The sequence below is a fragment of the Acomys russatus genome, chromosome 29 (genome assembly GCF_903995435.1).
Source record: "Acomys russatus chromosome 29, mAcoRus1.1, whole genome shotgun sequence".
Lineage (NCBI taxonomy): Eukaryota > Metazoa > Chordata > Mammalia > Rodentia > Muridae > Acomys > Acomys russatus.
Window position 1 is genome coordinate 43,790,258 of NC_067165.1, and position 25,998 is coordinate 43,816,255.

Genomic DNA, 25,998 nt, shown 5'->3' on the forward strand with positions numbered 1-25,998 from the left:
CACCTCGTGATTAGCAGAGATGAGCCATGTACCGGGACAGTGCTGGCCAAGGTGGGGCCTCCTGGTCCAGGCCTTGGTTTTGGGTGATCTCACCCTTCTGAACACTGAGGTTAGCCTCGTCCTGAGGAGGAAAGGCTGGGTCTTGTGGACGAAGGCCCTGCACTGGAAGCCAGAAAGTGAGTGGTGGGGGTCCAGGGACATGCAGAAGGTGTCCTCCGAGTACCACTGTGGAAGGGCTGAGAGGTATCTCCCAAATGGCAGAAGGTCCCTGTAGAGACGAGTTTCTGAGCACTTGGTGACCGAGGCCTGGTTGTCACTGTCGTTAGCCACACATGACAGCTATGGATACTGAGGTTTCAAGAGGAAAAGCTGGCCTGCCTCTGCCACTGGGTGAATAGCAGATCTGGAAATCTCTTCTCCTCCTTCTGATCACGAAGGAGCCTGAGGCCACGTGTAAGGAGGCTGGGAGAGTCCAGGTGTGAGCAGGAAGCTTGGTTCAGGTGGAGGAGTGACAGAGATGACCATGGGCTGAGGGACTTGGGGCGCTATGGCCTTAGAGAGTTGGCTGCGGCATTACAGAAGACGATAGCGGGGCGGGTCCCAGGCCTTTGGAGATAAGGTGTCTCTGTGATGGTGGTGGCTGTGTCTAGCCTGAGAGCTCCTTGTACATTTGGGAGGAGCGTGCCAGTGTCCCTAGTCATGGTACTGTTCTCTCTTATGCCACGGGGCCTTTGCAGGTGTGGTTCTTTTTGGATGTTCTTCCTTGGGGTCCCTCATCAACTGCCACCTGTCCAGAGGGCCCTGGCTGTCATGCCATTTAAACATGTTTTCTGTCAAACTATGAATGCTGCTCATTTGAGTGCCCACCCTGAGACCGGGGAACCCAGAGGATGAACACAGGGTGTGTCTCATTTCCTACTGAGCTCCCTCAGACTCAGGAGAGGGCCTGAAGCCTGGTCAGTGTCCAGCATATCACAGCTCAATGCATGCAGCGTGCCACCTCATACCACAACCAACTGCGCGCAGTGTGCCACCTCATACCATGTGCCCAGTGTGTGCAGTGTGCCGCCTTGCCTGATGCACGCAGTGTGCCACCTTGTCCAATGTGTGCAGTGTACCACCTCGTACCACAACCAAATGCATGCAGGGTTTCACCTTGTTATGGACAAGCCATTCTTTCCTTGCACAGATGTCAGCATGGGGCCCAACCCAAGTCGAGCAGTGGGAGATCATGTTCAGCTGCTCCTCCTGGAGAGACAGGGTGTCCTGCAGTGTGTCTGCCATCTCCTCTGAGGTGCTTCTCATGGAGAGCAGCTGCAGAGGCTCCAGGCTCTCAGGTTCTGACTCAGCCAGGTCTAGTGTCCCACACTGAGAAGACGCTGGTTCCTCAAACATGCATGTTGCACCAGTACTCTAGTGGCAATCGTGTAGGTATTCCCACACATGTGAACACACACACACACATGCATGTACACACATGCACACACACACACCTCCATCACTACTACGGTGACAATCTCCAATACTTCTACTATTTTCACCTCTATCATCTCTACCATAGCAGTCTCCACTACCTCTATCACCACCTCTTTCACAACCACGTTCACCCCCCACCATGACCCTCTCCACTACCTCAACCATCAACACCACCTTCCCCCCACCATGACCCTCTCCACTGTCTCTACCATCAACACCACCTTCCCCCCCACCATGACCCTCTCCACTGTCTCTACCATCAACACCACCTTCCCCCCCACCATGACCCTCTCCACTACCTCAACCATCAACACCACCTTCCCCCCACCATGACCCTCTCCACTGTCTCTACCATCAACACCACCTTCCCCCCACCATGACCCTCTCCACTGTCTCTACCATCAACACCACCTTCCCCCCACCATGACCCTCTCCACTGTCTCTACCATCAACACCACCTTCCCCCCCACCATGACCCTCTCCACTGTCTCTACCATCAACACCACCTTCCCCCCACCATGACCCTCTCCACTGTCTCTACCATCAACACCACCTTCCCCCCACCATGACCCTCTCCACTGTCTCTACCATCAACACCACCTTCCCCCCACCATGACCCTCTCCACTGTCTCTACCATCAACACCACCTTCCCCCCCACCATGACCCTCTCCACTGTCTCTACCATCAACACCACCTTCCCCCCACCATGACCCTCTCCACTGTCTCTACCATCAACACCACCTTCCCCCCCCCACCATGACCCTCTCCACTGTCTCTACCATCAACACCACCTTCCCCCCCACCATGTCCCTCTCCACGACTCCTGTTGCTATGACACCCATCACCGTGTCCACCTCCACCATGACTAGCTTCACCATCTCTCTAATCACCATGTCCTTCACCATCTCCATCACGCCTACCCCACCAATGCCTGTCTCCACCATGGCCACCGTCATCATCTGTATCACCAAGTTCACCACCACAGCCATCTCCTCCACCTTTATCACCACCACCACCGCCACTATTACCTTTACCCCACAACTATTTCCACCATGATCACCCCCATTATGACCATCACCTTCACTTCTACGACTTTTATCATGGCCATCTCTACTACTCTACCACCAATGCCCACACCATGACAGTCTCTATGACTACTACTTCCACCACCTGAACTATGACCTCATCCACCACCATCTCCACACCTACCACACCAAACCCATCACCATCACCTCTACTACCCCATCACCGTCTCTACTTCTACCTCCTCCACCATGTCTGTCTCCACTGTTTCTACCCCCACCCCATCTCCATCACTACCTCCACCATGCCCATCTCTACCATCACGAACCATCTCCACAGCCACAGTTATCTCTAAAATCGTCACCACCTTCACTCTCCCCATTCCCAGCACAGTTATCTCCACCACCTCTACTGCCCCATGCCTATCACCATCACGTTTACCACGACTGTCTCCACCGTTTCTACCACCACCATCACCACCTCCTCCACTACCAATCTCGGCACGCCAACATCACAGCTCCACCACACCCACCACCACTCCTAGCTCTGATGTCTCCACTTCGGCCTCTGTCATTTCTCTCTACTCTCATCGCTCTATTTCTGCCGTTTCTGTTTCGAGTCATCTTTCCCACTCCCAGTGGTCCCCAGGACACAAGTCGGCTGCTCTGGCTTCAGTTCCCGCCTTCAGAGCTAGGGCCTATAACCGTAGGCACCTGTTGCCCATGGTTCCCGTTTGGCCTCAGAGACCAGTGTCTTCTTGTCAACTCCAGATCTCTCCTGTTATGCCTTAATCTGACATCCCGAGTCCTGCTCTGAGACCTCCAGTGGTTTCCTAAAACCTTTAGCTCAACACTTAGATAGCATCTACCCTCCCAGCTCTCCTCCTCCTTCCCCCCTGCACATCTGCTCGCCTCTTCTCGTGTATACCCATCTTAGGCACACTTGTGTACTTCTCCTCCCTCTTGTTCCCATGCCGACAGCATCCCCTGTCCTTGCTCCTGCTGCTGGGAGGGATGCTGGAAACTTTACTACTCATAGGCTGTATTACAGAGACCATCCACTGCATCTGGACGGGCTACGCTCATTATGCCCTTGGGTGGGCAGCAGCATGGAGGGGTTTCACCTGACATTCCTAATGCTCTGTCTACTTGAACCCTCTGAAAGGCATCCTGTACGATCAAGAGCTGGGGCAGGCATTCCTGTGGCAAAGCCAGCACTCCCCAGGGCTTCCTGGCGTTCTGCGCCAGACCTCAGCGGTCCTTCCTGAAGAACACTCTCTGGTCTAGTTTAAGTCTTTGCCACTGAAATGCTAGTCCAGTCCCTCGGGACTGTGTTGCCACTGAGGCCAATCTCTACTCATCCAATGGCAGGTGCAGGTGACTGTCCAACCTAGGCGCCACTGTCTCATCTGTTCCTCTCCTCTTGACACCACGGATGACTTTCAAATAGTCTTCCAACTGTCACCTAAGGGAACTGGGGGCGGCTGGAGGTGACAGGGCCAGGATTCCCAGCAAAGGAGCTGAGTGCTCACCCTGGGGGCCCCATGACCCACAAGGCTGGGAATGTCAGAACATGGCTTGCATACCCCTGGACTCACTGGCAAGCATCTGAAAAGTACATTTGCTTTCCTGGTTTCCTTCTAAGGGAGGCAAGAAACACTGGTTTTGTTATAGGGATAGCAAGTTTTGTTTCAGAATAGTAAGATAAAAACTAACTTTAACTAGTTGTACATGGTTGCACACACCTTTAATCCCAGGGGTAAGAGGATCTCTACAAGTTCAAGTCCAGCCTAGTCTATATAGTGAATTCTAGATCACAGCCAGTGATACAGAATGAGATCCAGTCTCAAAACAAATACACTCTGAATTAAAGGAATATGAAAACTAAGACGTGGGACTGATATGTGCGTACGCTCTGAATCATCAGATTAGAAACACCTAACTGTGAGAAACACTTGCCAGGGCCAGAGGGAGGGGGGCACCGAGGGCTGGGGAGCATTCCCTGGTGACCATGGGCCTCATGGCCTCATTCCCAGAATTCTCAGGAGAAAGCATGTCCCTGCCAGAGTGGAACCCCAGGGCACAAAGAGAATTCCAGGCCATCTTGCAGTACTTTCTTTAAAACTAAATTTATAACCCCTTTGGTGAAAGTGTGTCAGCATTCTTCCCGTTAGAGGGAGCTGACCAAGGGCATGGAGGAAACCCGGCAAGCCACTGGATAGCACCAGTCCCACACGGTGTGAGGCTCTGCGAAGGGCACCTAGGCTGGGGGCCTCCCTTCTGACTTCATGCACACACATGCCGACAGTCCCATTCTACCCACTAGCCAACCTGTGTGCCACCTCCATCTGATCTGCCCAAAGAAATGCTGGGCACCAGCCTCTCGGTGTACAGGATGGATGCTCCATTTCGGGCTGTACCACTGTGGACGGGACTGACCATCACAGCTATCCTATCCTTAGGCCGGCTTCTCGTTGCTCAGAGAAGACAAATGACCTGCTGCAACTCCTCCCCCAAGCCCAGCCAAGTGGCCAGCCTCACAATGTCATCTGAGTGACCTACAGTCTCATTCCTAGAGATGCGGATGCCCATCGGGGCCGTTTGAGACACGGATGCAGAGCGTGGCCTGCAGCCGTGGGAAAGAGGTGGACCATTTTGCTTCCTGGGGGTGCAATGTACCCAGGGTGCCTTTGTCTTCCTACCTGTGGGCCCACCTAGTTTCTTGCCTTAGCATCTCTTTCTGCCACTGTTCTCAGAAGGAACAGGGCAGGACTGCCTGGGGCCTCTTTTTTGGGGGTACCCAAACCACAGTCAAGAGTGGGAGACATTTTCTGCCAGGTGGGCCTCTCGCAGAAGCAAGCCTTGGGGCTGACAGGGATAGACCTGTGGTAGGAACTGTGAAGAGGTCCCTTTGGCTGTGCAGTTCCCATCGCTTCTTTCCTGTGGGGCCCTCCTCATCCCTTCTGCCGTCTTGTCCTTTGGAGAATATGCGGAGACCTAGGAAGGCCAGCCCTAGGGAGCAGGCTGGCCGTCACAGACCACTGGACGTAGAGTCGACTTGCCGTCTTCCTTATAAGACCCAAGCCTTGCCTCTCCCACAAACCTTTGGGGCCTAGTGACTCACCTTCCAGAATTCCTACCCTACCATGCCAGGAGAGGGGTCACTTGAGAGACAGTGCCTCCTGGCCCCTAAACTTACTAGCTCCTTTGGGGGCAGCCATGAAAGCCTCTGTGCATGTTGGATGCTGCACCTCAGGCTACGCCATTGTCACTGTTCACCCAGGCAGCCCTGGGTGAACTTTAGAGGCCTGGTCACAGCTGCAGCTGTCCAGCCCCTCCTGGGCCTGGCCTGCAGTCTCAGAGAGTACTACCACATGCAGTGGGTGATGAGGGTGCCAGGTTGAGGTGGGGTAGAGAGCAGCAGAGAGACACACAGGCAAATGTCTGCAGAGTCTGAAAGCTTCTCCTGCTACTTGCCGGGGCATCTACCATACAGGGATAAGGAAAGTGCTGAGTCTCACCTCATGGCCAGATTGAGATTTTAAGTGAGCCAAAGCGGGAAGAGCCAGGTGGGGGTTGGGGAGGAAACAGAAGCCTTCCCTAGGAGAGTGTTCCAGTGCCTGAGTCAGCAAGGCCAGGGAGGGCACGCTGACTGCTCAGCACCTAGCCCTGTCCAGCACCTAGCCCTGTCCGGGGTGGGGCGGTGGGGGGGTGGGGTGGTGGTGGTGGTGGGAACCGATGGAACAGGCTACTGTCTGGCTGGAGGGAAGGCTTTAACTGTTACCCCAGGGTGAGAGAAGAAAAGAACCTGGGCAATGCTAACTGGGAGACAGCAAACCCCGCCCCCCCCCCCAGGCCACTCATCCCCGCCCCCCCACGTGTGGCTGGGGTCCCTTGCTCTCAGGAGCTCTGGATAAACCTTGGGGCCTCAGCACCTACAGTGGCTGGATAGGACGCTTGCTTGCGGAATGGGAGGTGTTTTCATCTCTCTTGAGCGCTGCTGATTTCTGCAGTAGCTGCTGGATCAGAGCCACATGTCTCTGCGTATCCCAAGCAGTGACATTCTGGCTCCTGTGTCCAGCCAGGTGCCTGGCATGGAAGAAAGGCTAAGTGCTCTGGGCTGATCCCCAGAGCCTGGTGTCTACCTGGTGCCATCTGGAGGGTGCGACCCTAAACAGCTCTGTCAGTGCCTGGAGGCGGCCCTCAGTCACTGTCCTGAAGAAACTGGTGCCCTGACCCTGTTTCCTCCAGAGAACAGAACCAGAGAACTGAGCAGACATTGGCTAGGCATTGCGGCCAGTGATCTGCCCTCGGGTGGCCCCCCCGTTTTCTAGGGGGGCAGAGCCTCTAGGGTGCTCATCCCTGGGCCTTCCCTCAAGTCGACAGCAGGGATTTGGCCTCCCAGGAGGAAGCCAGCCTGGCTTCCTAAATGGATGGTTTATACCTTAGTGCTTGCACCTGCTCCCATGGGATGCTGTGTCTTGTCACCTGTGCTGCGACTGCTTCCTCAAGATGGCCAGGCCCGCCCTAACCGGAGACCTTGAGCTTCAGGAATCAGGAGGGGTTGTGCCTCTCAGACATGCCAGCTGGAACAGGCAGATGAGATCCTATGATAAGTCCCCTCTTAGTCACGGGGCGGGCATGCAGCCCTGGTGTGGGCCCCGAGGCTGTTTTTTTGTTTTTTTAAATGAGAAAGGATCCCACACAATGGCTCCTGACTCCCATATCCCACCAGTTCACCTCACTTGTTAGCCTGTAGCACTTGACGTACAATCCCTGACTGAGGCAAGAGAACCACCAGAGTAGGAAGCACACCACGGAAGCTTCTTGGTGGAGCATTGAGACGTGTGTGTGTGTGTGTGTGTGTGTGTGTGTGTGTGTGTGTGTGTGCGCGCGCGCGCGCAAACGTGGTGGGGTGCGGTGGGGACCGGTAGTGGGAACCGGTTGCTCTGAATGTTACTTCTTTACATCCAAGTCCTTCCTGGTGCCTGTGAATGTGACCTTATTCGGCCAAAAGGTTTGAGATGTTTAGGATAAAGACCCTGAGGTGAGGTCATCCTGCGCCGGTGTGGCCCTATTTGAAATGACAAATGCCCTCACGAGAAGAGGTGACAGACACCAAATGCATGTGATGGCAGAAGCTGGGGCACTGTGTCTGTCTGCAAGCCAAGACACACTACAGATTGCAACAGCCACCAGAGCAACAGAAAAGCCTAGAAAAGACCCCTTGTCCCCAGCACCACTAAAGGGCACAGTCCTGCCCACACCTAGACTTTGGACTTCAGTCCTCCTGAAGGAAGAGAGAAGAAATACAGCTATCGTGAGCCACAATGATTTGGTACTGATGAACATGGCTGGCTCTCGGAGCCCACCCACGCACTGATGTCTGCAATCTTGAGTAATACCAAGCTTTTCCCTACATGTACCCCAACCACAGTAAAGTTTAACTGAGAAACTAGGCACAGAAGAGATTAGTAATAATAAAATAACAATTGCAAAAATACACCCTACTGTTTATTTCTGATAACTCCCATTTAATATAGTCAGGCTGAGGTAACCAGGATGGCCGAGAGGGAAGCAGTGGCGGGCGGGGGAGGGGCGCAGGGACGGCCTGACTTTTACGCCCGTACCAGCAGGTTGTAAGGAGGCCAAGAGACAGCTTTCTCTGAGAAAAGACCTTACTGGGGTCTTGAGTGCTGTAGCTCAGCCTTCTACTTGGTGAGAGAGGGAGGCTGGGAATAGATAACAAACGATTTCAGAGAGGATTACCCTCTCGGCGGGGCCACGTGACAGGACCACGACAGATTAACTTCTTGCCCATGGTAGCGTCCACCAGCAATCGGGAAGCCAGCTGCACTCCGCCCTGTCCACTAAAGCCTCAATGAGTAAAAGCAGATGAGAAAGAACACGGCGGGGTACTGTGCTCAGTATCACTAGCTAACAGGGACATACCATGGTCAAAGTCTTTCGTGGAGACGGTGGGTACACTCGGGGAAAGCTGTTGGGAAACACGCTGAAGCCTAGACCTCCCACCCCCATCCCTGCTCATGTGACCTTTATCTTCTCGGGTGACAGGGCAATAGTGAGTTGTCCTTGAATGTCCACCACAGCTGCATTTGGAGGAACATAATGTCTAAGCTGGGCGTGGTGGCACACGCCTTTAATCCCAGCATTAAAGAGGCAGAAGCAGGTAGATCTGTGAGTTCAAGGCCAACCTCGGCTACATAGTGAGTTCCAGGCTAGCAACAATATAATATATATATATAATATATAATGTCTCAAAAATATAATAAACAAACAAACAGGGAAACAGGTGGGAGGGGTGTGGCCATTCAAGACTGGTCCTTGTATCGGACAGTTTGCATTATGATGTGGGGTGCACATGGGAGCCTAGGTGTTTGCAGGGACTGTAAGCAGATAGGTGCGGGTGACCACACCTATCCCTTGCTGGCGGAGGTCTGAGTGTCCACGTGTGAAGGAGAGAAAGAAAGACCTGTCCAGAGCAGGTTGAGGAGCCCCACACTAACTTCTTGCTAGCTAGGGGCCTTCACGTCACTTTGTTCCCTCTTAGCATTGTGGTTCCACTGGTCCAGGAATGAGGTCATGAGTGACACCTGCCTGGGGCAGCCCTTGGGGCATCTATACCCATAGGTGTCCAACCTCGTCTGTGGTCACAAGAGCCTGCCGACATTTATTTTATGTGACACTGGGACAGACATAGCATTGCCACTTATAAAGTCCATGCCTCAGAACCTCCAGTAGAATTATAAAACAGCAACAACAAGAATCTCCTAATGACCCTTGAAGTAAACATGTGGTTCTCTGTTGGGGTGCACTCACAGCTCTCCTGGGTGGAATGTGGCTGCGGGCCGTCAGCTGGATGGACACCCTTGGTAGGGTCTGAGGAAGGAATCCATTAAAAAAAAAAAGTCTATCCTTTGCTAACTGCGACACAGGCAAAGTCTAGGATGAGGACTTGCTTTCTCCTGGGACACAGAGACAATCTCAACAGGGGCGGTGAACGGGTGAGGAGGACAGAAGGGTCGAGTGAGCATGTGTAAGCGTCTTAGAACGGAACCATGGCGAACTGTCGCTGCCAATCTAAATGGCTGACATCGTACGGAAGGCAATCACTGGCACAGCCCTTGTCCTCAGCTCGCAGGGTAGGTAAGCTGGGGTTCCTCCTTCAGTGAGGACCAACGTCCGGCTGTGTGCTCGTCTCTACTCAGGCATGCTGGGGGCTACTTGGCCTCCTCTGCCTGTCTCCTGCCCGTGAGCACTTGGCCTGGATGCCCTGGCACGGCTTCTGCAGAGTGAGGGTCAGGGTTGCACAGGTGAGTGTCGTGTTGTAAAATAACAGGCTATGTCCTGCCTTGGCAGAGGAGTGTTGAGGCTGAGGGGTCAGGAGACAACCCAACTTGACACACTCAGGTGGAGATGCCAGCTCCAGGGCCACAGCTGCATCTATGAGCAGGCTCTGTGCCTGCCGCCTCCCTGTCTTATTGTTACCTCTGGCCTCACCTCAGTGCCTCACTTCAGGCCAAGACTGTGCTTTGGGGTGTCGGAAGAGTCCTTCAACACTGTGCTCAGCATCAATGGCTGTGAAGGCTTCCTTCTCCTTGCCAGGGCTAGCCTGGGAAAGATGAGATCTTGGAGGGCTGTCCCCGGGGTGGAGGTTTCTGACCAGGGGCTTTTTCACGGGGTGGACATGCATTACAAGTCAGGCCTCCCGGGCCGAGGAGACGGATGGAGATGCTGAGAGCATCACAGGGCTGTGACATGACTTGTCTCTGAGCTCAGTCCTCCAGAACCATCGACAGCATCACTTGGGTTGGTGAGGGCCCTGGGAGGTAAATGTAGTGACTCAGGGAACCTGGGCTTTCTTAAATCTGTGAAAACAGCCTGGGTCTGGCCCGTGTGTGCTTGGCCAAAGGGGGCATGGTGTGTGCTGTGTTTTGTAGTGGGCTGCGTCTTGCACCTAGAGAACGGAGCCTCGGAAGGGGAAGCCCAGACAGAGGGGCACCCCTGCTGCACAGAACAAGGGTCTGGGGAGGTCTAGCACAGGTCTGACGTCTGTCCAGGAGCAGGGGTCTCTGTCTCCTAGGGGACCACCTCACTTCTGGTTCTCACCCCATTCCAGCTCCAAAGAGTGTTGCTGGCTCAGGAGCTTGGTGACCCCAGCTCAGTCTACCAACAGGAAGGATTCTGTTTTGGCCTCAATTTCTCCTTCCTTAAAAGGAAGAGGCTGACCTACAGGCACCGTGGAGGTGAGGAGTCTGGAGAGAACCTCAGGTCGCTGGTTATGGAAGTCCTGGACTTCAGCTTTAACACTGAGTCTGGGGACAGGTGCTGGGAGGAGGGTCCCCTGGCTTAGGGCTCCCCTACCTCCCACTGCTCTACATGGCGTACCTTGGGGCCTGGCCAAGCCTGGGCACCCATACGATCCAGTAGGTGGCTGGGACACCCCAGAAGCTCTCCAGTTACCATGGTTATCAGCTGCCACAGGGTGGGGTGAAACCCTGTTTTTACAGCATCCTCCCAGCAGCACCCACTGGGCTCTGCCAGCACCTTCTGGTGCGGGCGAGGCAGGCAGGGAGGGCCAGCTGGGCTCGTGGACCCTGTGTGTGGGTGTCTGGAGACAGGATGTTAGGGCCTGTGACCTTCCCTGAGGATGCTGTGGGCTCAGAGGCATGGTGACCTTGGTCATCTCTCATCTCTCACACTAATCAAGTGAGCCATCTCGGCCACAGGAGACTGGATGTATTTTTGAAAATGTTTGGGACCCAAGGTCTTTGCTTACTAGGGAGGAAACCCCCTTTCTCCAGGATGCTCAACACTTTACACTGTCTCCTCTGGTCTCCATGTCACCTCCTGGCCATGAGTTCAGGCCTAGCTCCACCTCTCTTTCCTCATCCCATGGCAGAGACTATGCCACCATGACCACTGAACAGCAGACATTTCCATGGTGACCCCGCCCCCGTGTCTCCTTAGTCTTCCATCCCCCGCCATCAGGGTCCCTGAGGGTCACTCACACTCTGTGGGCCCCGTAAAAAGGGACATTCTCAGTGAGAGGTCTCACTGCAGAGCAGAAGTGGGAGAGGCCAGCACGGCCTGCATGCCACCACAGCTCTCAGGGTCAGCATCAGGCCAGCAAGGGCTACTTATATTCTTCACTTGAAAAAGCCCTTTCTGGGTAAAACCACTGTTTTTTGTTTGTTTGTTTGTTTCTTTCTTTCTGGAAAGCTTCTGTGTAGGGCGCACTGTAACAATCACACACAACTATTACATGGCAAGGCAGTGTCCGTGTTCCATGTGCCAACCCACGTGCTACATGTGTGGTCACCCCAAACTCTCTGGGTGAGGAGAAGGCACGGCAGCATCCCCCAATCCCCCAGGTGCTTGAGCATAGGCACCGACATTCCCTGAGCAGCCCTCTGCCTCTCAGCTGGCAGAATGTAAACAAACAGGCTCAGGTTTTTCTCTCTCCTGTGAGGAGCCAAGTGCACCAGTGTCCCCGCCCCGGGACCTGCTGGGACCCTGCTCTAGGCTCTGCATCCTCCACAGAAGAGAGGGACAAGATGGCCCCGAGACTCTTCTCCTGACACCTGAACACCTCTTGGCCTGGGTGACTAAAAATACCCTCTACTCTTTACCAGGGAAAGGCAATATCCCCTGGGTGGTGAGAGGAGCCAGCTGAGCAGAGGCAAGAGGAGAGGGGAACAGAGAAGGGAGGGAACAGAGAAGGGAGGGCCAGCCAGGTGCAGCTGGGAACAGCCTGTTCCTCCACACAGCTCTGCCCAAACACTGCACTAACAGCACCCCGTGCGACCCCCACTCCCAGCAGGAGGCCTGGGAAGCCATCAATGCCCTCTTGCTAAGCTCCGCCATGCCATCGGGGTGGGCACTTTGAGAGTCAAAGCCGATGAAAGCGAGTGGGTCGTTTTAGTAGACCGTGGACTTGCGCATTATGGAGAATTAAAACCTCGACACGGCGCCCTTCTGCCTAAGCCTCGAGCCACCAGAAAATGCTGCCCCTGAGGGCCATAGTTTGGGGGAAAAGTAGATTTAAGGAAGTTTGTCCATAGTAACTAGGAAATGTTTCTCAAAGTGTGGGATTGGAACCCCCACCTCTAGGTTTATATAAGCTGTAATGATGGGACCCCCCACCCTGTCCAGTTCCACGGGGGGGCCCCCAGACTCTGCAGATCCAACGGGTAAACCCACAACTGGGCTCTACTAGGATGTCACGTGGCCTATGCTCATCTGCTCTGTGGTTGTGCAAGCCAGGGCCAGTGGAGGCGTGAGGGGTGTATCACAACCCCACAGTTCCAGGTGGCCCCCAAGTAAGTTAGGAAACATGGAGATCAACTACAACAGGCCAGACACAAGACGGTGCCACAGGTGGGTGCTGGACCGGAATGTTACTTTCCTGTGTGCAGCCTGTCACTTCCTGAGCCCAGCTTTTCCTCACCTGCTCTCTCTCCTTTCCTTATCAGATACTAAAGCCCTCTAAGCAGTGGTGTCCAGTGGGCCAGACAGAGAATCCTGGGATCCGGATCCTGATTGCACACACACCAGCTCAGATGCGTTAGGGTCTTATGTTAACTCCCAGGGCAGAACCTGTATCAATCTGATGATGCACAAGAGGCAAGGGATTTCAGTAAGGAGCCTGGAGCCTGGAGCCTGGAGCCTGGAGCCTGGCTTGGCGGTGGTGGTGGCGGCCTAAAGCGGGACATGGCAGGGGAGGCTGTTATAAACTTTCTGGCCACTTCTGTGTACAGGACTATGTATACCTCTGTCAACTCAGTCTGGTCCATCTGAAACACACCTGCCTCCCTCCCAGGCCTTTCCCTCCCTTCCCTAGACTATGAAATACAGATTTCATTCCCCGGGTGCACCCTGCCCCTCTCAGAATTAACTGCCAGGGGGCCTGGCCGGGCTGGGGTGGCTGGCAGTCGATCCCAGGCCCCGGCTGTCAGCTGAACCTCAGTGTTAACTTTCCCAGTGCTCCTGGGCACAAACTGCAGGACCATGAGCCAGTCTAGCCCACCTACCGCCTGGAAGGCCCTCTCTTGCCTGCTTCTTTTGGCCTCCGCAAGTCCACGCAGACCCAGCAAGAAGAGTCTGGGGGCCCTTCTGTTCTTCCTGTCACTGTCTATCTCCAAGGGAGCAACGGCCTCAATGCCTCGTCGCCATTTTCACCCGTGTTCACGCACCTGCTTTAGACTATTCTAGGCTCCAGCCCTGGTCCAGCTGCCCCAAGTGGGCCCTCCCCCATGACCTTACCCTGTTGAGCCCTCCCAGACAGTCTCTTCCTAGGTCTGTTCCTCACAACCCTGCCTGTCCTCAAGGTCTGCATCAGAGGCTTTGCCCATCTCTCCTCCGCACCAGCAGGCTCTTCTCCATCACTGAATCTCCTTCCTGACTCTTAGCCCCGGAGACAGAGCTCCAGTCAGCCCTTCTGGGGTCTGTTGGTAAGGTCTTCAAACCTGATGCTGTTTATAGGTTTAAGATGATGCTTTAAACTTTTTACTTTTCCTGCCCGGCAGCTTCACAGCAATCTCCTTGCCCACACTCCAGTTGCTTCTGGCGCTCCTACAATGAGAAGGAGAGGAAAGGGAACCCTCTGGAAAGCCCCTGGTGCCACCAGCCGGGCTCCTATGCATTCTTCCTGGTCTCTGTGCCCTGGACTGTGTTTGACACCACGTGGGCATCGAGGGCTGAGTTCTTGATGAAGGAACGAGAAGCTGCTGATGGGACGACACATGTCTAGAGCCCCCGAGGGCTGCAGGGTTCAGGTGGGCGGACAGATGTGGGAAGGCCTGCTGGCCCTCCATCTATCTGTGAGGCAAGGGAGACCGGAGCGCCAGGCACCTGTGCTCCCCTCCTGCCTCTACCTAGGAGAGCCCCCTGTGCTGCGCCCGCCCGCTGTGCTGCGCTCTCTCAGGCTCTGTCTCCTCTGCTCTAGGACCTAAGTTGGGGTCGCAAAAGTGCTATGCTTGGGGCTCAGACCTGGTGCTGACACCTACTGAGCCTGCTTTGTGCCAGGCGTGTCCCGAGGGGTTGCTCTACCACACAAGATGAAGGGAGACGGGTGTACTAAAGTGCAAAGAGATCCAGAGGCTGGAAAGCCAAGTCTTGAGCAAGGTGAAGCACCAAGACTGGACCCGGAGGGGCCCTGAGGGTAGGATAACAATAACCATGGGGCCAAGAAGTGGCTCTCCCTCGGGAGATCCAAGAGAGGGTTGTTGGGGCCTTTAGACCTCACGTTCTTATCACATTCATGATTTCTGAGTCACAGTGACCAAAACATCCGACAAAACCAACTTATTGAAGGACAGACTTATTTCAGCTCACAGAGTGTCTCAGTCTATCACGGCGGGGAAGGCACGGCGAGCTTGTGGTAGATGTATCTTACACGGTGCTTCCAAGGACCCACCCCTAGTAGCCCGTTTCTGCCCACCAGTCCCTATCTATAAAAGGTCTCAGCTGGGGAACCAGTGTTGATAACAGAACCCTGTGGAAGACACTTCCAAGAAAACTTTATGTTGATGGTTTTTGGGGGTGGGGCTGTTGGAAGGGAGTCAGGGTTAAATGACGGTATTGGGGCAGGACGCCACGATGGGGCTGGTGGCGGCAGCTTTATGAAGTCAAAGAGAGGCCTGAGCCAACACATGCTTGCTTGCCTCGGGTGCAACGCCCTGTGTCGATGCTTAAGAAGCAGCCTTCTCACCAAACGAGGCGTCATGCTCTCGGACTCTGTGGCCTCCAGGACTCTGAGCCGATTAAACTTGCACTATTTTTTTTTTCTTTTAATTTCTTCTCACAGAAAGAATGGGGATAATTTTATTGGGGTTTGAGAGACAAAACAACAGCGGGGGCGAACTGGCGAGCTCAGAAGATGCCAGGAGGAGAAAGATGGAAAAGGGTAGCAAAGGTAGAGATGGAGCGAGCAGGCAGCTCGTCAATAGACATATGGAAGCAGCTGCCTCGGGGTACAAGAGGTGGGTAAGGGGAGGGAGGGAGGGAGGGAAGGAGGGAACGCCCTGGGCATCAGGTCAAGTGGGCTTAGAGTTCAGCCATATGTTTGGAGAAAAGAGATGCAAGGTGGGGAAAGAACCAAACTTTTGGAGTCAGAATCCAGAAAGTGGGCATGCTTATCAGTGAATCTGCAGGCAACTGCCAACTTCTGTTCTCTGTAAATTACCTAGCTGGAGGTATCTTGTTATAGTAACTGAAAACAGACCAGCATGTGTGCACCCAGCCACCGGGTTGGGTGATGGATCCTAACTGCTCAGGGGAGACCACAGAGGGAAGAGTCATCCTAGCTAGCCTGGGCAGGAGTGACAGTGGGAAGTGAGAGGCGTGGCCTCCATCCTTTCTTCTTGTTCTCCCTTCCCCCAATCCCACTTATATGGAACTAGCCAACTTGCAGGTCTCCCTGCATGCTGGAAAGAGCGAAGATGGGCGACATTTACGGAGGAAGTTCAAGAGAGGCATGCTTTCAAGACAGTCGCGCCGCCACAGGGCTACCCCCAGGTCTCCGCCAGGCTAACTGCACATCCTTTGGCAGAGCAGGGGGAGGTCTGCGGAGACCCTCTTCAGCAAGGGGATGAGTTTAGAGACTGCACCAAGACACCCTGGTTCAGGTGTGTGTTCTCCTGAGGAGGGCCTGCCTTTTTGTCTCCTTGGCACTGGACGAGCCAAAAGGAGCTCATCCGAGTGGCACCAAGGACCTAACTATTGGTAGACCTGAGGTAAAGAAAGATAGGCCAGACCCAGTGCAGGTATCCCGTCTCTTGGGGCTTTGGGTCTCCTGGATGTCTGAGGAGATTACTCCCACAGAGGTGAGGGTGTCTGGCATTTGCTGGACCTTGGCAGGATCATGGGGTGGGTATTTGCCACCCAGTTGTGACAGAAGAGGGTTCTTCACTAGCTGGGACGGGTTTGACTCCTTGCCACTCTATGCCTCAGTTTCCCTTGTAGGCTAGTAAGCCTACCCCACAGAATTATTCCCAAGACCCCGAGGTGAAGGTCAGCCGTACAGACCATCCGCTGGGGACTCTCTTCTCCTCCTCACTGCACCCGGAGCCCTGGCTTCCTGCCTCCCCTTCTAAATACACGGTCACGAACAAACCGTGCCTCTGTGCTGGGAGTTTTCCAGGTCAGGCTGACAGGAGTCCCTGAGAATATGCTGTGGCCGTTACACCTCACCAGTGGCACACAGTACACCTGTGTGTCTGGGGTACAGGTTTCATCTACCTTGGAGAGCCACGATGTCAATTGGGTTCTAGTAAGTGTCAAGCATGTGGTTTGCCTCACTCCATCACTGCCTCAGTTGACCTTGAAAATAAAATGAATCTCTGTCCCCTGGGGCAGGAGACGGCTGACAGTTGGGTCGTCCAGACTCCTGTAATGTTAGCCTTTATCCCTACATGGTGAGAGAGACTTCCTGCTGCTGGGAGAGAGATGGACGGAGGCATGGCATTTTCGGTCTGGACATTTCTAGCCAACCTTTCTAGAATGCTGCCCGTAGCAGCTGCGGTTCTATCTCCTCACCCTACTGGAGGAAAACACACTGGCTCTGTGGCCTTTGGTGACACAAAAATTAATGAGAGTTTAAGCAAGGCTCAAACACGCATTCCTCCTGGCCAGTGTCCTCAGAAACTGAAGCACGCTCCCCAGGTTGTAAGACCAGTAGAGGCTTTCCTTCCAGTCTGCCCAGTTGCCATGCAGCCTACCCACAAGCTGGAGGCAAGGACCCCTCGCCCCGGCTCTTCCCAGAAATTACCACATCAACATGCCGTTTCTTCCCAATCATTTGAGGTAAATGAAAAGCGAAAAAAGACAAAGATGGCAGCCCAAGAGCAGGGCGCCTTCCTAGCTGGCCAGCCACAAAAGATTTGGCCCTTTGGCTCCTTAGCACACATGGCCCCAGTGCCACAGCTCTCTTTCTCCTGCCGGCAGCTGGTTTTATAGCCTTCAGCCAGGCTCCACATCCACGCTCACAGGATTTCAGACTCTTGAAACATATGAAAAGGGCTTCGAGTTTTTCCATGACACTCCTCTCTCTGCTCACTGCCTGGCTCACTCCCCGGATCCTGTCTGGTACCCACAAAGCATTTATTGACTGGTGTAGCAAAGAGGCAAAAAAAAAAATCTCTGTTTTTTGGGGGGCTCTCCCTCAAGCTGCTCTTCAGACAAGGTCCTGGCCCAGTCCATTACTCTAAGCACCACCAAGGCTGCTGTGGGCTTGGGCAGCTTCCCACAGGGAGGCTGGAGGCTGGACCTGACTGACAGGACTTCAGGAGTCTAGTACACTTTGAGGACCTCACACTGGAAAAGCATAAGACCAAGACCCCGGTGGTACACGGGGGCCTGGGCGGTAGGACGCAGGTGGATTGGTGGGACTCTTCACACACACAGGTACCCCACATTGCAGCGCTGGGGCTTGGGTGCAGCCTGGAGCAGAGTGGAAGCTTGTTCCTGGCACCAAAGGGAGTTGGGGGCTGGCGTTTCTGAGGAGGAGGAGAAATCGCAAAGAAAGAAGAAACCCAGAGGCGACAAATAATGGGACAGCTGTGGACTGAACTTGATGTTCTTGCTCTTCCGTGGAGATGTATTAATTTCCATAAATGCTAACAGTCCATCTCTCCAAGAGCTATTACTTATGTCATCTCCTCTTGGATATGGTTCAACACGGGGCAGACGAATGGACCGAAACAAGAGGCAACCCTCCCTCCCACCCCCACTGGTGGGTCCCTGGCTCCAGCCCCTCTGTGGCCCTCATACCTTCAGAGTCCAGACCACCTGCCTTTAAAACATTTGCCTTCCACACCAGTAAGCAAAGAAAGTTACCACCAAAAAAAAAGAAATGCTGAATCACAAAGTGAGACTGTGCACCAAGTGGGGGATGGGCGAGAAGGGAGATGGTGGCCCCGGGAGGCAGGCAGCAAAGGGTGCTGGAAGGCTTCCCACTTGGGAGCACCCCAGGATGCTCCATGCATGCTGCAGGAGAGCCCCCCCACCCCCGCCAGGACAAATGCTAGAAGAAGCAAGCAGGGTACAGCAGATGGGAGGGAGGGCAGGCAGGTGGGCAGGTACACCTTGCTGCAGATTACTGCAGCAGGCAGCAGTGCAGCATTTGAGCTCCGCATCCTGCAGCAGCGGCGGCGGCGGCGGCGGCAGCAGCAGCAGTAGCAGCTGGTAGGGAGGTGGTTAAGTGCTTAAGTGCCACGGCCTGGGGACAGCGGGAGAAGCTGAGGGGTAGAGGTCTAGTGACAGGGGCAGGGGGAACAAGGTGTAGATGCAACGAGTGTCAAGGTTCTGGGGGGAGTACCACAAAAGAGAGAGCGGTGGTGCGGTAGTCGTGATGGGGATCTACCCGACTGGGAGCAGAATGGGTGGGGAGCTCGGGGTCAAAGCCAGAGGGACGCCGGCAGGCAGCAAGGACGAAGGATGTCTTGAGGAGCAACGAGGAGAGAAACAGAGAAGGCAGCTACGAGGAGGGCGCAGAGGCCAGGAGAGAGGCCGGGAAGCGGGGAAGCAAGGGCGAGGCGAAGATGCGCGGCTGGATGGGGTCGAGCCGGGGATGGAAGTTTGGGGTAGGGGACCGGGATGCCGGCCGAAAGGTGGGGCAGTATGACAGGGAAGCATAGCGGGTGGGGTGGGGGCAGGGAGACTGTGGAGAAGGAGGTGAGGAGCCTGGAGAGGAGGTGAGAACGGCGACGGGGGCAGGGATGCGGGAGCCGCGAAAGAGGAGATGGAGGGGGACCGCGGTGGCCGCGAGAGCGCGGCCTCGCAGGTGCCCGCCGGGGTCTCCCCGCTGCACTCACCTGGGGGGGACCTCCAGCTCCGGATCCCACGCCCCGCTCCGGATCTTCCTTCCCGCCCTGCCCTTGCGACTTCAGCACCCCCGAATCCCGCTCGCTCAGGCAGGGTCCGCCCGCAGCATCCTTTACCTCGTGGGACGCCAGAGGCCACGCCCCTAGCAGCCTATCATTGGCCACGAGTCACGCCAGTCACAGCCTCATGCCGACGCGCCGATTGGCTGGCGCGAGGGGTCAGACTCCTCGGACCCGGGTTCTCATTGGATGCGCGGTCTTGACGGAGGAAAGTGACGCGAGGCGGGCTCCGTGCGGAGTGAGCCGTGTCCCGCAGGCCGGGGGTCCCTCGCGTGGGTGGCCGCGGATTGGCCTGCCCCCTCGGCCGGCTAGAGGAACCCACGAGACCTCGGTCTCCGCTGGGCACCGGCCGCCCGATCGCTGGACCCACGGTGCGAGACGTCTTCGGAAGCGTGGAGCCGGTGCCCGTCTCCTAGGTAACGCGCCAGCGTTGGACTGAACCAAGTGAAGGGGAAGCCAGCGTGAGGTCGAGGAGCGGGTGGCAGCGGAGCCTTGAAGAGGCCTCAGGGTCCCGGGCGGGGCTGTGCATATTTGATTGTTACGGACGACCTGGTGTTTTCAAGGTACAGCACAGAGCACAGGGCCGTGCCTGGCTCGCGTGGGTTGCATCGCTTACCCCTCGCATGGCCGTTGGTGCATCCCGGTTGCCAGCTGAAGTTAGTCCTTCGGTTAGTCCTCGGCCTTCTGACCGGGTACCCACAACAGTCTGGGGCTGAAATGGATGCGGTGCGCTCGCCAGAGCCTTGGAGATATCCCCGGCGTGGTGTGCGCGTCTTTTTCCTGGTCTTAGTCCGTGCAGCCCGCTCAGATTTCTGCGACCCTCGATGCAGTGTGAGGCCCCTGGCCCTGTCCAAGTCCAGCCCTCTCGGCGCAGGGTCGAATGCTGTCCCAGTTTCCCAGTGTGTCTAGTCCTGCCTTGGTGTGGGGCGGGGAGGGGGTAAGGGGAAGATGCTCTCCCAGCTCACGTGGCAGTTTGCGCTTAAGTTCGGCTTTGAGGGTTTACGGAACGGTCAAGCTCTGTCAGTTCCAACCCTGGACTTATTGCAGCTCAGCCATGCAGTTTCCACGCGCCATAATTCTACCTTGTGCCCCCAGACTGCCCCAGCATTATCTCGTATAGTTTGTACCCAGGGATCTGAGAAGATTATCCACTTTGGTGAAGACCGTGTCTTTAGTCCCATAGCAGAGGATGAATAAGGGCGAGCCAGGGATCCCGTAAACTTACATACGGGTCAGCTCTCCACCCCCACCTCCTCCCCAGTGAGGGTAAGTCTCAGATCTTCATTTCTGAGGAGGAGGCTTCCCTGAGCCTGGCACCACTATCTGTGGAATTTCAGCCTCTCTGGTTCCCTCCCCCGTCACCTAGAAATGAGTCTTGGTCATGATCCGTTCTGTGCGCTACATTTCCCCCTCCCTTGCCCCCCCCCCCACCATTATAGTTTAGTATTGTTGGAGATGACATTTTGCCTCGGAATACACCAGGTGTTGGTGAACATTTATAGACTAGACCTGCAGAAACGAAGAGCCTAAGAAGCCTAAGACTCCATCCAGACTGCTCCTCTTGTGGGTTGGAAGCGGGCAGGGAGGGCGAGGAGGATCTCTGAGGAAACAGAAACTGGCTCGCCTCCCTGGGCATCCCCCCGGGGCTCTCGCTGCCCCCTCCTGGACAGCTTGTGCCCCCCTGGCTTCTCCTGGCTTCCTGAGTGGAAAGAGGAGAGTGGTGTGATAAACTCCCCTGTCTAAGCCTCAGTCTCCGCAGTGTAAGGTGGGCTGTGATGACACTGCCTTCCGGTTGTTGGACCGGTGCATCTGGACTGTCGTGCCCACCTGGCTCAGGCTTTAGTAGGCGCCGGCTTGTTTTCTTCCTGTCCTCTGGAGGGAGCCCATAGCGCCCTTTTCCTGGGTTTAAAGCATGGGATCTGCCCAATTTTCTTTCTCACTTTTATTCTGTTTATTCCTCCCAGGCCCTGTGGTCCTTCCTTCAGGGCCTTTCTGTTACGGGCATTTGTTGGGTATGGGCCTGGCTCTGGCAACCCCAATGTATAATCACTGCCACCTGAAGGGACTGTATGTAGCCAGTCCAAGTATGGCGAGCATGGCTCCTACAGGCCGTGCCCTTCTTCCTGCTCCCTCTGCCTGCTAAAATCCATTAGATGACACTCCTAACCCTGGCCCCCAAAGCCCACTCCCTGATTTGGCTGCTTCCCCCTCCTGAGGCTGACCACCAAGGTCCAGCTATCAAAGTACTGAAGTCCAGCAATCAAAAGCCCCCTTTGGCTCACCTAGTTAACATGCCCAATCAGAATTAAACCCATCCTAACACGGGTTTCCCCTTTACCTTTATAAACCGCCCTTTGCCTATGGGCCATGTCTGCCTCCTCTCTATCCAGGGGTAAGTCTTTGTCGTCCACCCAGCTCCCCCAAATCTGTCTGGGGAAAAATACCCCCTCATCCTCTGCCTGTTCCCTTCCACTTCTCTCTCATCCTCAGTCTCCTGTCTTTGTCTCTTATCCATGCCCTTTGTCCCTCTAGGACAAATAAATCTCCTTTGTGCTGAGAACTTGGTCTTGGGGCGCTGAGCTGACACCCATCCCTTACAGCACCCACCTGCCCTCAGTACACTGGGTAAAGAGACAAATAGTTGTGAAAAGCAGAGAAAGACGTTTACTCGGTGTGACCACACTGGGAAGAGTAGCACTTGAAAGGGACCATCCCAGGAGGTGTAACATGAAGTTTAGGCAGGAACAGGTCAGGAGGCGTGCCTGACTAAGCTGGCCTGGCTAGGGCGTGGTCCTGCCAGGGCACGGCCCTGTCCATGGCTGACCCATCCTTGTTCTGCTCCAGTCTCCTGCAGTGTGGCCTGACAAGTCAGAACTGTGTGAAGTCTCCTCTTCGCAGGGAGCAAGTTCCTCCTCTGTCTGTCACCCAGGCTTTGCCTTTCCCTTCCCCCAGAAGGGGGATTCCTGGGGAATTTTTACTTCTTCAGGGTTACAAAGTGTCTCTTTAGGCCATCTTCTCTGCCAGGGTGGTTATATTTCTCTCAGTTACTGACAGTTTCTCTCCAAGGACTAATGCTGACTCAGGGAGCTCAGGGCCTCCCGAGACTGCATTGACTGCTCTGGATGATGTCTCTATAGAGGATTGTGAGGAAGGGGGCGGGGGCAGATCCCCAGTGGGAACCTGACAGGCAGGAGAGTCAGCAAGGAACAGGCAGACCCTGGGAGAGTAGGCAGGTGCTTGAGTGTTTCTCAGGGCTCCGTGGGGTGAGGACACTGGCCTGAGAAGGGCCTGGGCGGAGTGGGGGCTTGTGTTAGGAGGGCCCTCCTCTCCAGGAATGCTCTCGGTGTTCTCTGGTACCCATCCTCAGCGAGTCCATGCCTGTTTGAACGGGAGAGTATCTCTCCAGGAAAAAGAGCAGCCAGGCTCCCCTCCACTGCAGCACCATTTGGCTGCATGACTTTCTTCAGGTTTCCTGTGGAATATGTCTGCCAAGGCCATGGGAGGGACAATCCCCTTCTGCCAGGAGCTGGCCAGGGAGCAGTCATCACAAGACAGGCTGCAAGTGCTGTTACCAGCAGAGACACAGGGGCCCCTGAAAGCCTGGGGCTGGACCCAGGGCCGTGTGGGAGCTCCTCCCTTCCGGTAGGAGGCAGCTCTGGAGTGAGTGTGGGCCATGCCTGTTGTCACCAGATGTCATCAGCGGTCTGGACCAACGAACACCAATTCTTTCCCGGTTCTGATTGTCAGCCATCCAAAGTCTGTCTCACTGGGCTGAGGTCAAGGCGTGGGCCGAGCAGGCGCTCTGAGGGCCCCAGGTGAGGATGCTATGGCTTGCTTGTGGAGGCTTTTCTTTCCTCTAGAGACCGTGGCCTGTGCTGCGGTCCTCTGCTTTTCTTAAGCTTTCTTATCTATTTCTCCCAGCGACCCATGTGGACCCCAGGCTCTGGACAGAGTTCAGCACAGCCTCCTCGTTCCTCTGCGCCATCCTGTGTGACATGAAAAGTCACGTGTTCCCAGGCTCCGCAGATTGGGATGAGTGTGTTGGAGACTGTTACTCAGCTTGCCAGGAAATCCTCAGGGAGGGGCAGGGTGGTCTCCGCAGGCCCGCTTCTGTGCCAGGATTTCCATGTGGTAGCCGCGCATGTCTCCTGGGATTCCGGGCTAGTCCTGGGCAGCGTTGGGCCATGCAGGAGTGCCAGCCCGGTCTCCCAGGGGAGACTCTGCCTATGGTGCTGTGTGGGGAACCACCTGGTTCCCTTTGAACAACCAGTGCAGGCCTCTGGCTGGGTTGGGGGTGGCTCTCCTCACGCATGGAATAGGTCCTCTTACAAAGAACCAGGCCATCGTGGAAGCCTGCGACCTCCACACGGAGACGGGTGGTTTGGACCACTGAGAGGTGCCTGGTTTGTAGGGTAGGGCAAACCCAGGGACCTGAGGTGGGGCGGGTTGTCTTTTCCTTCCCTCGTGCACTGCGTGAGCATGGAGGGGTGACCCCTTAGAATAGCCTTTCACTTTTTACCTTTCGAAGAAGTTTATGAGGATCCTGACAGACTTTAGTGGATGTGATTTCTGTCTATATTCCCTGCATGCAAAGTCAGAGCCCAGAAGCTTCAAAACACTAGTTAATTTTCAAATGGCAGCAGTAAACCTGATTACATGGTAATACAAAAAACAAAACAATACCAAAACAAAAAACAAAAACACTCCCCAAAACAAAGCCAAAAGCCAACAAAACAAAACAAAATTAAAAAACCCACCCCTTTGAATTTGCTTTGTGCTTATGCCAGTGTTTTCACTGGCTTAGCAGAGGACAGTTTGTTCTGTGTGCCTGCTTCATCTGCTCTCTTGCTTGGTTGAAATCTTCATAGGAAATCCAGCCCTGCTGGCTAAGAGGAGGCTCCAGTGGTGGCTGCTCTCGGATGTCACCCTCCCCTCACTAGCAGTAGCTGCATTTGTTTTGAGACAGGGTCTCTTTATGAAGTTATGATTAGCCTGGACTGGCTGTGTAGACCAGGCAGGTCTTGAATTTGCCCTAACCCTCCTGCTGTCTCCCAGCTGCTGGTATCACATGTGTTTGCTGCCGTGCCTGGCTTACATGGTGCTGCGGGGCATGAAACACGGGGCGTGTGCACGCTAGGCAAGCACTGTATGGGCAGCTTCTCACGGGTTGTTTTAAGGTGGAGTCCCGGTCCATGAACTGACTTTTGAGACACCAGCTTTGCCTCATGATCTTTCGTTCTGATGGGGATTTGGACTGTTATGGTCACTGGTTTTGGTCACCTGCAATGGTCTGGTACTGTGAGTTTCTCAGCTCTTTCACATATTTACACACACAGCACATATGCTCCGAGGACGGCATCCATCCTGCTCACAGGGAAGGTCCCAAAGCTTGACACTGTCAGGTTGGACGTAGAGGATACAGATGTTTCCAACTAAAATCTTTGTTGGAAAACTCCCTAGTTTGGGATGTGTTGGGAAGTGCCCAGAAAACACTGCAGGGCGGAAGCTAGTACGTAGGTGGTAGAGGAAGAGAAGCCAAATGGTTTGTGTCCTATGAGGAGAGACGAGACTGGAGACCGAAGGCGGCTGCTGTTCTTGCTCCTTGGGAAATGGGGAATTACACTGTCCACCAACAGAGCCAGTCACAAAAGCAAGTGCCAGTGGGCCTGTGCCGCCTCCCAGGCCTGTGCCGCCTTCCAGGTCTGTGCCATCTTCCTTCTAGAAAGCCGATCCCTGTGTGAGCAGCTGTGACTCCCAGAGCTGCATCCTAGCCCAAGAAGAAGAGCAGACCTGCAGAGTGGAAACCCGCGGCTGGCTGGTCGTGTCCTGCTGTGTTTACTTCTCATCATCAGCTGATCTGCTGATCTCTCTGGCAGTTCAACCATGAGACTGGACGACAGTGCTGAATTACAGTTTTTCTGTGTTCAACTTTGGCCCGGGATTTATGTCCTTTGTAATCTTTGGGTTGGACAAATATTTAACCATCCTAGCTTTCAAAAGAAGATGTCATTGCTGATTTGGCATGTGCGGGTGCCACTACCATGAGCAAGTATGTGACAGAGAGATGGAGAAGAGAAGCAGACCACCAGTTTGTGCACTATGAAGAGAGGCGGAACTATGCCAGACATGGTGGCGCACGCCTTTAATCCCAGTACTCAGGAGGCAGAGGCAGGAGGATTTTTGTGAGTTTGAGGTCAGCATGGTCTACAAACAGAGTTCCAGGATAACCAGGGCAGTTCCCTGTCTTGAAAAACAAAGCAAGACGAGGCAGAACTGGGGACCTGAGGGTGATGAGGAGGAATGGCCTGATGTGATGCTGCCACCTGAGGCCATAGTGACGTCCTGGCCCGTGCTGCTGTGGAGGGCCATGCCTGGGTCCATGGCTCTGGAGAAGCAGGGGTCTGTGTTGATATCTGTGGCCCATGTTATCATCAAAGGCCATGTAGATGTCCCAGAGCGGAGCAGAACTGGCCCTACTCTTCACCTGGGCATTGCAGGAGAGCTGGCCCTGTCCTTTACTGGGCACAGTACTCGGGAGAGCACCCCTCCCTCCTCCTGTGCCCTCCCTCATTGCGGCCCCCCCCACTTCCTGCCA

At 54.9% G+C, this 25,998-nt stretch overlaps 1 protein-coding gene across 1 annotated transcript in view; it reads right to left on the minus strand.

Moving 5' to 3' along the window:
- The window catches only part of Kcnab2 (potassium voltage-gated channel subfamily A regulatory beta subunit 2), an 84,014-nt gene extending 64,477 nt beyond the window's left edge, over positions 1-19,537 (minus strand). The window contains exon 1 of the mRNA XM_051171063.1: positions 19,335-19,537. The gene's annotated coding sequence lies outside the window, so the exon portion shown is untranslated. The remainder of the gene's footprint in view (positions 1-19,334) is intronic.
- Between the last annotated feature and the right edge of the window lie 6,461 nt (positions 19,538-25,998).